The 13,626-nt window shown below is 37.7% G+C and overlaps 1 protein-coding gene across 2 annotated transcripts in view; it reads right to left on the bottom strand.

The window, feature by feature from the left end:
- The window catches only part of LOC134743602 (uncharacterized), a 137,455-nt gene extending 125,000 nt beyond the window's left edge, over positions 1 to 12,455 (bottom strand). For both annotated transcript variants that reach the window (XR_010128032.1, XM_063677162.1), the window contains exon 1: positions 12,278 to 12,455. The gene's annotated coding sequence lies outside the window, so the exon portion shown is untranslated. The remainder of the gene's footprint in view (positions 1 to 12,277) is intronic.
- Positions 12,456 to 13,626: the final 1,171 nt, after the last annotated feature.

Here is a 13,626-nt window from a genome sequence, read left to right as displayed (position 1 = left end):
GGATCTTTAAAATATAAATATTTTTTAATACAGTTGCTCAAAAAGTGCTACTTTTCGTGGCTGTTTAGCGTGCGGAAAGTTGGTTTTCGCGAACTAGTGCTTTTTACTTTTAGAATTTTTTTAAATTTTTACTTGTTCCAATTCATGACTACTTATTGATGAGTGTTAATATTAGTTTCCTTTAAACGTCGTAATCATCATAAAAACCTACTGTTAATGTAAGAATACGAAAAATATGCATATTTCATATTTTATTACTTACCTCTTCATCATTATAAGTATTATAACACGTTTATTTTTTAATGTTGAAAAACCGTTCTTAATAAGTTGTCTGAATGGAACGGGACGCCTGTCAAAGAAGAGGCGTATTTTCTTACTGCAAGAATGGGAATTTCCAAAGGCAACATTCGATATTGTTTTTTATAAATATACGATACACAAATATATATTTAGGTAATAATAGTAAAATGTTTTAATATTTACAATTGTTTCTGTCTTATAGAACATGCATTTGAAAAAAAAACTTTCATTGAAGTGGGTTCAATAATAATAACAAAATCTATTCTAGTCGAATAAAAGCTAGAAAAACACCTCTTCATAATGTCAATGTCAATAATGTCAGTGTCACAGAATTAATAATATAAAAGTTTCGAATTCCATTCCTTACTTGTTGCTTTTCTTATTTTTTCGCAACTGTATTAAAAACGTCGTTCGATACACGTGCGGATATGTCAGTAATGACATGTTTTCCGCACTAGCATCGAAATGTACTATTCTATGCTATCAGTCCCGTTGGCTAGGTATGAGGAAGTGATGGTAGCAGGTGCGACGCGTGCGCGATGCCACTAAGTAGTCGGATCGAGTTCAAATGTGTTGTACACAATGAGCAGTTAGTCCCCCCCATCCCCCCACTGCGCACCCAAATAAACAATTAACGGCTTGTTTAGCCGATAGTCTATAAATGTAACTCCGTATAAGATAAATAAAGTCTAAGTAAAAAGCGTGCCTCAGAATATCAAGAAAAAGAATAGACGGCGCCACACCTTTGGCCTGTACTCAGTATATCAGTGAAGGAACATGGGTCAAATTTATATGGCGTTCTAAAAAAAATCAAATTTGATATAACAGTGCTTTTCACAGGTTACTAATACAACTTATTATATTTACATGTTTACGTGATGTTTACTGACGTGTGGTTTGTGATATGTGTCGATAGATGGCAGTAAACTTACTGTGACTACAAAACCCTCTATACTATCTATTCTCTTTGCCTATAGTTTTTGTGCGATGAGCACAAATTCCACTGAGTTTTTGAGTCAGTTTTTGTTGCTTGGGTTGGTGCTATTACTACTACTATTAAGTAAATAGATCTGTGCTAATATTATTGTCCATTCATAATGCTCTACTGTGATGACATTTTCAAATTGTATTCAAAATTTAATCGTTGTATTATCCACATTTCTTTGCTTTACATTCGCCAACACCGCTAACCTTGCTTTCTCACTTTCAATACATTCACAAACATTACTTGTGCCAAACTAAGATAATCAGGCAGGATTATCGCTTTCGAAATGTCTTCGTTAAACTGAATCTTAACGCACGAAGCACGATTCGTTACGTTTTAATGGTGCCTTGTGACTTAAGGTGGAGGTTCGCGCCGCGACAGAGACAAGCGACCGAGACAGAAGACCGCGACCGTCACTTGACGGTAGGCAACATATAATATCTTTCTGTTTTGCTTTTTTCGATATTTTTGTTTTTTAAGGCCCTAGATCACTACAAATATTCGCAAAAACGGCCTAATTTACTAGGCCGCAAAGAGAAGTATATTACGGTATTCAAAACTGACATCAATTAGCCTAAAAAGCAAAGCACACAGATAATTTAATAAGTTTCGGAGGAGGAAATAGTCGAGTAAGAACGAAACCTCGTTTTTTTTTAGATTTTTACGCAGGATTTATCGCCTAACCTGGCGTTGCATCGCCGGGGCCGCTTCCGTTAGCGAGACGGATATATTCACCTAAAATATGTAAACCTCAGCTCCCGTATCCTCTTAATTTAATTAAAAGACGTCCAAGATGCCGGCCGTCAATGACACTACGAGCAGGACAAAAATATAATTAGGTATGCGCGTGCGATAGAGATAGGAATAAGCGGGTCAATGTGCGAAATTATTTGTGATTAGCGGCCCTTACCTTATTAATGAAAACCGCATTCAAATCCGTTGCGTAGTTTACTCGTAAAAGATTTAAGCGAATTTACAGAATACAGACAGACGGAGCGACTTTGTTTTATATGAGTACAGTAGAATCCGCATATATATTATAATGACATCGAAGGGAAGTGACAAACACGTCATACTAAGCGGATGTCATATAAAGCATAGTTGATTAACTTATTATTTTTGTGAATTTTTCCAAATTCCTTTGTGAGAGATGAGTTTTATTAACCTTGTACCAATTATCAACTTGTCACTGAGAATCAAAACTGAAACAACTACACGCCACGCACGCACCTAACGTTCTCGCAGGGAAAGACGTGGGGACGGCCACGAAAACCCGCGAAGGTGTCAGTATAACTGGACATAATTTCATGATGAAAATAGGATTTAAAGGTTCCGACTTTGTTACAAAGAATTTTATATGAACACTAAACTTCGCACAGTAATTACGTCACAGTAAGCGGTTGGTCAGTATAAGCGGAGTCATAATAAACGGATTCTACTGTACTATGTAGTTGGATATAGTAATTTTGTTATTCCTCCCAATCTTCCCTGCGTATAGGTACACCTACACCGTTATAATAGGTACCCGTCCTGTCCTGTTTTATTCAGCATTTTCTGTAAAATAACAATAGAATTCAAACGCCGTCTCACGGAGTGTGACTAATTTCTTGCGGTTGACATTGACACGTCATCCGATATATACCTCTGTATGAGATATCAATAAGCGGCGAATAACAAAGCGATTCTGTATTCAAATGATTAGTGGAAAGGTATTCGTAATGTGAAGCTGGGAATTAAAATATGATAAGGAAGGATTAAAGTATCCTATTTAAGAAGGTGGCGGAATTTATAAGTAATAATTTCATAGAAGGTTGACGTTTAAAATAACACTTGCACTGCGAGTGCTATCAAAATCGTTGCAGACATATCTTGGTCTAACTCTAGTGTACCTGTACCTGTACTGTACCTATAATGTAATTATAAATGTAAGTATAAATTATCAGTGACATATTCCATTTCCTGCCGCAGTTTTATATTATTTATTTATTGAATTTAATTAATTAATAACGGATAGCGTTAATGTACTTGGGAATCGACAATCAAACACCAGTTTCAGATCAAGACTAATCATCCTTTATTGTACGCTTACCCACAACATGCATGAATGTACATTAAGCAAAGTACCTACAATCTCCTCTTTTCAAAAAAAATACACAAAAAAAAAACACTCAGTTACATTTAACTTGTGACTAAGTATGACCAAGTATGGCGTTCTATGTGTAGTACACAGCTGTTGTTTTGTTTATATGTATTGAGGGAAAAAAAAAAAAATTACATTAGGTGTAAAATGTAATAAACAAATGCTTACTGTTAAGTAAATTTAAAAAAAAGACAAACAAAATGCATGCTAAGTAAATGATTTTCTTGTCTATACATATTCATGTAACAGTGTTATAATGACAAACCATATTTTATCCAGATAAAACGTTGATTCGTGAGACAATGTAGTTTTAATCCAGACACTGAACATTATTATTAGGTATGTAACATTTATAAAAATAATAATTCATTACATTATCATGACATAATCATTAAAATAACTTACAATAAAACACATTTTATTTAGAAACATTATTATATAGATAACAGATGACATTGATCATTATAGAACATATTATAGGTTCATAATGATGGTATGTTTTTATTATAGGTCTATCTATTATAGGTCATCTCGTACATCTTAAGATACATTACCATTCCAAACTGTTTACCAGCCCCACGAACCCCACCGATCAGGAACGATCACCTCCCTGCCGGAGCGAGTAACATGGTTATCATTATTGCTATTATTATTGGTGGGAGCAGATAGTAAACTGGATGGACCGGGACCGGGGTGCGCGACCATGTCACGAGAATCAAACCCGGTGCGGATGGTGCGCGGCGCGGCGGCGGCTGCCACGCTCGATGACGTCACCGCGTTATCACTGCAGATACCGATATCATCGTAAGGCAGGGGGCACACTGAAGTGTCTTGTGCTGCCGGGCGCTGATCAGAATCTTTAATAAGATGTCGTCTATTTCTTATCAAAGTGCCACCACCACATATTTTTACAAGATACGAGCGTATACCGCGCAATGACACAATGGTACCATTCACCCAACGTTCACCTATAAGATATTTAAGCCAAATTGGTTTAGTAGAACAAGATTTAACTAATACGGGTATAAAGTATAAGAGCTACTCGGATAATGATATCATTGTACTAGGCACGTGTCATTTAAAAGTGCAGTATAAAAATAACTTTTATATACTGGAGTTCGTGATAGCGGATGTACCGTCCTATGTCGCACCGGTGTTAGGCCGCGATTCGTGTTGTGAACTTAAGGTAGTCAAGTTAATAAAGGACATCAGTATCACACAGGATTACGATTATATATTTCGCGAGTACAACGACGTTTTTGAGGGGTTAGGGTGTATGCCTGGCGAGTGCAAGATAGAAATTGATAGTAGTATTAGACCCGTAGTTCACGCCCCGAGAAAGATGCCGGTAGCCTTAAAAGATAGTATCAAGGAAAAATTAGATAATATGGTAGATGAGGGCATAATTGCAAAAGTGGAAGGCCCTACCGACTGGGTTAACAGTATGACCGTAGCGCGAAAGTCTAACGGCGACTTACGGCTTTGTTTAGACCCACGTGACTTAAATCAGGCCATTAAAAGGGAACATTTCAAGCTGCCGACCTTGGATGAAATTACTGTAAATTTATTGGGATCTAAATATTATAGTACGTTGGACGCAAAACAGGGATTTTGGCAGTTGCGTTTGCACAAAGAAAGTACGGATCTTTGCACATTTAACACATGTTTCGGGAGGTATAAGTTTTTAAGGTTACCGTTCGGAATTACGTCCGCTTCAGAGGTTTTTCACAAGAAAATGTTTGAAAATTTTGATGACATTCCCGGAGTGTGCCTGTTCATAGATGATTTACTTATCCACGGCCGTACAAAAGAAGAGCACGACGACCGGCTGAAAAGGGTTTTGAACAGGTGCAGGGAAATAAATTTAAAGTTAAATAAAGATAAATGCAAATTTGGTTTAACAGAAATTAAATATTTAGGTCATAGAATTAGTGCAAAAGGTATATATCCAGATAGCTCACGTACCTCTGCCATAAAAAATATGCCACTACCAGAAAACACAAAAGATTTAGAGAGATTTTTGGGAATGATTAATTACGTAGGAAATTTCATACCAAACTTATCGGATAGGAATTTTGTATTGAGAGAGTTGTTACGTAAGGATACCGATTGGCATTGGACAGAGCACCACCAAAAAGCGTTTGATGACTTAAAAGATTGTTTGACAAAAGCTCCAGTGTTACAGTTTTATGATCTCAATAAGCCCGTGGTAATTTCAGTAGATTCGTCTAAAAATGGATTAGGATCTTGTCTTATGCAAAATGAATTACCAGTTTGTTACGCTTCGCGATCGCTTACAAAAGCTGAGCAAGCTTACGCTCAAATTGAGAAAGAGCTTTTGGCCGTGGTTTACGCGTGTGAAAAATTTTATACGTATATATATGGTAGGGGTGACATAGTAATAGAAACGGACCATAAGCCCTTGGTCAGTATAATTTGCAAGCCCATAGCAACCGCTCCAGCTAGATTACAGCGAATGTTGCTTCGTTTACAGCCGTACACGTTCAAGTTAGTTTATAAGCCGGGAAAATATTTGTATATGGCAGATACGTTGTCACGCGCTGTAGAACCGACGGTGTGCGGTCCAGCTGAAGTGCCGCGAGATCAGCTAGATTTGCAAGCACAAGTTTGTGCCATCGCGGTGAGTAACCCGTTACTGGACACGCATTTTGTAAAAATACAAGTTGCTACGCAAAATGACGTGGAAATACAAACAGTAGTCAGGTATGTTAAGGATGGGTGGCCAACACATAAACATGAGGTTGACATTCAAGTTAGGCCTTATTGGGGTTACCGCGACGAACTTACGTTAGCATATGGCATGTTATGGAGAGGCGATAGAATTGTCATTCCAGTTGCAATGCGAAACGAAATGTTAAGGCGCGTGCACATAGGGCACTTAGGCTTAGATAAATGTAAGTTGCGTATTAGGGAGAGTATGTTCTGGCCAAATATAAATGCACATGTAGAGGACTACATTAGTAACTGTCAGGCATGTTTGACATTTAAAAATCAAACACCAGTTTCAGATCAAGACTAATCATCCTTTATTGTACGCTTACCCACAACATGCATGAATGTACATTAAGCAAAGTACCTACAGATAGACAAATTGTAATTATTGTAAAGCGATTTTTTCGTGCTAACCTTAGCTATCAGAATCGAAGCACTACTTTTTGCACATTCTATATACACAAGACGAGAAACAAAAAGCAAATCTAGAAAATTGAGTGTGGAACTATTAGCAACACATTTACGGTGGGTCGATGAATATAGTATAGCAACGGTAAAATCATGGGGCCGATTTTTAAATTTTGACCGCTCGATTTCGTGTACCTATTTCGTTCATCAGGGGTATCATGGTTGCCATGCGTCACTTTCGCACTTACATATTTGTTAGACAAATGATAAAGAGCCGACCATCTTAGCCCTACTCACAGACCAACCCCTACTACTAGTCAATACCACTAGATTCCCAATTTCTATCGCTTGTATTTCAAAAATAGCGTTTCGAAGTTTTCCACAGATTTTCGAGTGACGAAATCGAGCGCTCGAAATTCAAAAATTGTCGTAGTCCGCGGCACACTTGCAAGTGCCAGTCGCCTTAATTATGATAATAATAGGTACTATTACTTATTCTGTGCCCTAACCTAGCTAGGCTATTCGAAATACATAGATAGGTTGTCATGGTGAGGAGGATTGCCTCACGGCGCCTCTCTCTACTGTCTACGGCGCCCCAGGGCGCCGCGGCGCACAGTTTGGGAACCCCCGAGTTACTGTAATAACAATATTTGATGTTTAAAACAACGGTAAACCTCACATTTAAACACAGCTATAGGTATCTACAATAATGGTTCTCTAGTATTGGAATAGCTTTTGAAACTGACACTTCTTTTTCTTCAATGTTTGTGCTAATTTCAACGTGTGTTAAATCTGTATTCCAATTTCCATCTCTCATACCCAGCACGAAAAAGAAAATGGAAGGTCCTCAACAAGGAAGAAAGAAAACTGTTAGATGAGGGCAGCGCACATCAGGTCATTGTGTTCTTGCAAATAAATACTTTATGATTTATGTGGAAGCCCTTGTGGGAGATCTTGGCTAGAGTGGTGGACGTCTTTCGACTGATACGGCAAAATCGTGAAATGTCTAGTTACCTATAGATGTAACATAATTTCTGGCTAGGTGATACTTGAAAAGTGATTTTATAAGTAGGCTGGAGAAAACGCGTTTTTTTAGAACTTCTAGGTACCTATTTATCTTTACTGAAATGAAACAATCCTCAAAGTTTTGAATTGCCACTTTTACCCGTAACAAGTGAAAGCTTCTGATAGGTATTCGAACGTATTTACTTAGAAACATTTTCTTGGACAGTAATTAATGACGAGGTAGCAAGATCACGTTTCAAGCTCCCACCAATATTTTATAATGAACGAACAGATTTGCTCGACAGAGTTATTTAATTGCCGATCCAGTTAAGTAGAGCAGCGGTCGGCAACAGGCAGCCCAAACCTCTCACTTGCGGCCCGCGAGCCTCCCTGGATTATGGCTATTTGGTATGTGATATTGACAAACGACAATACGTGACAAAGTCATAAATATTAACAAAGTGCGGCCCGCGTCAATTTCGTTAAATACTATGTGGCCCTTGGCTGCTAAAAGGTTGCCGACCGCTGCAGTAGAGCATATTAGACACATACAGTAATTAACATGTGCGTGGTGATTGTTTCTTGTATACAAAAAACTAAAATTGTACTATCATTTTGAATAATGAGAAGCCATCAGGGTTAATTTACTATTTCTGCTTGCGGTCGAATGCTTTTAGCGACCCTGCGGCACCCCATCTAAGGCGGATTCGGCACTCGTTGGTGGTTTTAGACGGTAGTCCTCTGGTTAGTCCGTCATCCCTCCTGGTTCCCCCGGACCAGGTGGCATGCGTAAACGCATTTACCCAACGTTAAAAAAAAAAAAAAAGGGTTAATTTACTATAGACAATCCAACACAATGCATTAAGATGACATTCATATGTCGACTGCAGCTGCATTACTGAAGCGATAGCACTGCAGAGTCATAACATAATATAATGATTGTCAGATTATCATCTATAACAACTTATAAAACAAAGTGCCCCGCCGCGTCTGTCTTTATGTTCGCGATAAACTCCAAAACTACTGAACGGATTTTCATGCAGTTTTCACTTATCAATAGAGTGATTCTGAAGGAAGGCTTAGGTGTATAATTTGTTAAGGGTAACCCGTGCGAAGCCGCGGCGGGTCGCTAGTTAGTCATAATTCTGAAACCGTTAACTTTTCAGGATTTTCGTAAGGTTATCCTATTAGATAGGTTAGGTTAGGTTTGTTTTATGGCAATCCTGAAAAGACGCGTTTCTGAGAAAAAACAAATTATGACTAACGAAAATGCGGACAAACAATACATTATGACTTAAAACTTTATGGGAAACAATAGAGACCCGTCTGAATATCCAGTTACCCCGAAACGTGTGGTTTCTACCTACCTACCTACTTCAGCGGCTACTGGTGGAAGGATGAGAATGATGAGATTGCTAGAAGAATTTGTCATAATTTGGAAGTAGGTACTTAACTTAATCAAACAGAAGATGTACTCGTAGCAGAGCTACCAAATGTAATTAAATGTTTTTTTTTTTAATGTAATTGAATCAATAACTTCGCCGATAAAACTGTAAATGTGGTCTGTATCAATAATGTTGATGTCCATGAACTTCGTGTAGGTGTTCAAAAGCGAAAATAAATAGGTTCTATGTGTCACAGATATTTAAATAGTATACATAGCCCACCCATCACCCATCTGAGATCCTATCACAAGCTTTTATTGTGGCCATTTAATTTTACTCTGAGGTGGTCGCATCGCATATTATTACTTGTTACTTAAGGTGCAGATAAATACACTAGCTTATTGCTTACTTTATAGGATAGGGGGGGAAAGTAGTGGTATTTGTACCTACAGAAGAATATTAAGTGTCCGGCCTGGTTCGGTTTCGGCATAAAAATCATGTTTAGGCCGAAGGTTCGGTTTCGGTCGAAACTAGACCAAAACCAAACCTTCCAAGCAAGACCTTCGATTTCGGCAAAAAGCCGGTTTCGGTCTGACACTAAATAATATGCCGTTATGCATAATAGGTATATATAGGTACCTATTACATAAATGAGAGAACAAGGTCCCACCTAGATGGGACAATAGATTTTTTTAGGCTGTTTTTATAAGGACATTGTCATGCATCCGTTAAAGTGATAAGGAACCCAGCCCTAAAATGTACCTGTTCGGTATCCAACAGAACAAAAGCTTATCTTATCAATGTTTGTACAAATACCATGCTTATTGACTTAATTTTTTTTGGGAAAATTTGGTACTTGTCGACAACAAGTCAAATTAAAAAAAGTGAATACTTTTCTATTTATAAAATGACAAGATTTTTGAGTTCACGTCGGGATCAAGATGAGTGTCCACTTACCTATCTAATATGTAAATATGTATTTTAGTCTCAGTAACAGCCCTTTAAAGTTAAAAGACAGTTTTATGGCTGAAGATTTTACAGGTCGAAAATCGAAATGTCGCGGGGCTCGCGGGGCTCTCGAGTAGTCCCGTCCCGAGCCTCAACAATGCTAACCCTCTCGAACACTACAGGTGCTCTATCAAACAGTTGCTAGGGAGATTTATAACGATTCCTCCTACCTATTCACCTATGTAGGAAGGGTCAGACAGAATGCAGTATTGATTCGAATAGTGGGAACTATGCCAGAAGGAATACAGCATTTCGTTCATACCGACGTAGTGCCGACGTAGTACCTAACTAGGTACATATTTACCAATCTAATTTTGGTGAACTTTACCCAATATTTATATGTATTTACTTCGACAGCCGAAGCGCCGAAGCCTGATTTCGTTGCACTTTGACCTGCACAGTACAGCGGGCAGCAATTTCTTTACACAATAAACTTGAATAAACAAACAAGGTACTATGTATATATAATTGATATAATTATAAAATATTCCAGATTGCGCTTAAAGTTAATTTTATTTGTAGGTTTGACTTTTAGATTTCATTTTTGAAAAAGTTGTCATTCAAGTCTTGAGTTCATCGTGCGACTTATACTTCCCCGAATTCCAAGTAGCTACTTGACTTATCTAAATAACAAAACTTCCGCGAGGCACTGACATACCTATTATAGCACATTGTGCAACATGGGGCGTAAGTTAAACATTGCAAACGAGAGTATAGTTAAATCGCGACGGCTTGCCGGAGCGATTTATAAACTCGAGTTTGCAATATTAAACGCCGCGAGTTACATTACACACAATGTTTTGCGATACAAAAATCAAGTATAAAGACAAATTAAAGGCGGTTAAAAATTGTTATTTATAATACTAGAAACTTCATAACTCCCTAGGGAAAACGCTTTTTCTATAGTTCCCGCTAAGCCTGCGTGCAATTCCACATTTACTGAGCGAGTGTGATGAAATTGATTAGATTGTGTTACAAGGGAGCAAAATTACATATTTACGGCGAGGGCGTATATTGAATTCTAAACGAAGCGAAGGATTCTATAATAGAATCCCGAGAGTAACGAGGGATTCTAAAGTAGAATCCTGAGCGTAGTGAGGGATTCAAGTGTGTTACGCCCATGATGAAAATAATTTTGTTACCATGTGACACATACTGCTTTTCAAATCACCTATGAGGTAATTATGATGTTTAAAAATATTATTTAAGTTAAAAAAAAAATTGCAATTGTTTTTAAAAATAGTGTCCTAGAACAGAAAAGTGTTACTTTGATCCCTCCTAACAGTGAAGAAAAGTGCCACTGATCCCTCCTAGCACGATAGAAATAGTTATTTGTGCAACAAGAGAGGAAAGGTGGTTTTTCTTGCGAGTGTTTATTTTGAGTCCCGAGAAAGCGAAAGATTCTAAGGTAGAGCGTAGCGAGGGACTCAAAAACACGAGATGTAAAATAACTTTGCTCTCGTGTTGCACACATAATTTTTCACCTCAGTAGTGAGAACATATTAAAGGTTAAAATGTATTTCGAATTACACAGAATAGTCTCCAGGGAGTGACGAAAAGTAGGCTGAGGTGAAAAACCCCTTTTTCAAATTGGTGATGTGAAAAATATATTAATCGGGGTATTCACGTTTATAAAGTCGTTATGGAGCGAAACATGTCGAGCAATCATCGACTTTATTAAACGTGAGTGACCTGGTTTAATATATTTAATGTCAACTAAATAACTGTATGAACGAGTCTCGTGAATATTAAATAAGCCTACCTGCCGGGACATAGTTCAACTGGATTTGATGACGTGCTATTATTAAAACACATAAAATCATAGCATCAAATGCAAATCCGTAATATGATATTATAACGAGTTACAACAAATTGATATCAGGTTATTAACTTTTAATGGTTAATAATGAATGCACCAATTATTGCTACTATTGCTAGTAACAATGTAAGGTACTTAGTTAGGTGTCTGTACATTATGAACGCAAATGTGAACCTCATTTTATAAACTAAAACTAAATATTAATGGATAGAGTCAAAGAAAGTTCACCTCTACAACACAACCTGTTTGAAACGTAGGCACATAAAGTTCAAACCAAAATACTACTCACACCTTTTCACATCGACGGATAATTCCAAAGTAGTTTTCTAACCTCTTATAGAAATAAAATTAAATAATATTCATAGGTACGCAGTTAAAACTAATAATCAAACTGCATAGTTTTGGCGACTGCATCCAAACCAAACCAGAATTCTGGTTTTGTGATACCGCTATGCATGCACTTGAGATATTTACTACAAAATAGACGTACGTACCTGCTTAATTGTAACACACACGACACTGTAAGTTCTTAAAGTATCATAACCATGGTTTATTTACGTATACAATACTATTATTGCTCGTTATTATGGAGGCGTTTCGTTCGATCGTTGTCGTTTGACCGGTAAGACAAGGCGCCGCGCGATACCTGCCTCAGACCCGTCCACTAATCGACTGTCTGTGTCTCTGTCTATGCTATTGCTATAGTGCCTATAGTGCACGTGTTTACTTCGGCTTGTGTGCGTGAAGGCTTCAATCGCTGCTCGTGCGCGTGTGAAGTGTTGCCAGTAAATTAATATTTCGCGAAGTATTGGAATAAAGGTAATGGTGACGAAAAGAAATGGACGCCATTTAGGGAAAAGGATCCAATCCACAAAAAACTGTCAATAGAATTTGAACTTTCTGTCAACATGAAAAGTCATTCATTTGTTTTGCACCCCTTTACAGTGTCAGTTAGTTTTTAAGTAGGAAGTTTTAATTTTGTATGCAGTATGGGCATATGCCTGAAATAAAAGCTTTTTATTTATTTATTATTTATTTAAATGGCAAATTTTAGAGGATGGATCCTTTTCGCTAATGAAGTTATAAAGTGGTAATGCAATAGGACAAACTAAGATGGGCCGAATAAGGACTGCCGAATATTCGGTACAGCTCATACCGAACCGAATATTCGGCCGAATATTCGATTGGGCTAGAACTGCCTAAAAAGATGCAAACAAGTTCATACAGGTCCGTAGTCTGCGTCTGCACTCATCACGTGTTTTTGTTCCTTCCCCTTCCAACCGACTGGGATTTTTTTGTAGAAGAAACGGAACCGTCTCATACCTGAGGGCCTACCGTGAACACCGAAGTTCGCAAATTGCGGGCATCTTTCTCTGTCATCCAAAGTGTAAAGTAATTGTAGTAAAAGAGAAAGATGCCCGCAATTTGCGTACTTTGGTCTTCGTGGTAGGCCCTCTGATCGCGAATTGCACCCGCGTCAGTTAGCGGACGCCCTTAAAAAAAATGTTTATTAAGTAAATATTCGGCATTGCAAGCCGAACTATTAGGCTGAATACGAATTTTGAAAAATCTGCCGAATACCGAATAATTAGCGAATATTCGGCCCATCTCTAGGACAAACTGCGAAATCTCTTGGAGTAAAATGATGATATTGGGGTAGATGGTAGAACATGTACAAATGTATGGTCATAAGTGGAATTCATATTCATTCAAGTTTCATATCAAGAGAATGTCCTCTGGAAAAGTATAAGCGCTCAATCTGGATTCAGCAAGTATTTTCTACAAGAAGATTTATTTTTTCCGCAAAGGTATACAGGACTTTTTTGTGCAGAATTTAACTCAA

The sequence above is a fragment of the Cydia strobilella genome, chromosome 8, assembly GCF_947568885.1.
Source record: "Cydia strobilella chromosome 8, ilCydStro3.1, whole genome shotgun sequence".
Taxonomy (NCBI): Eukaryota; Metazoa; Arthropoda; class Insecta; order Lepidoptera; family Tortricidae; genus Cydia; species Cydia strobilella.
Note: the sequence above shows the minus strand (reverse complement) of the source record. Positions and strands in the feature narration are given on the sequence as shown.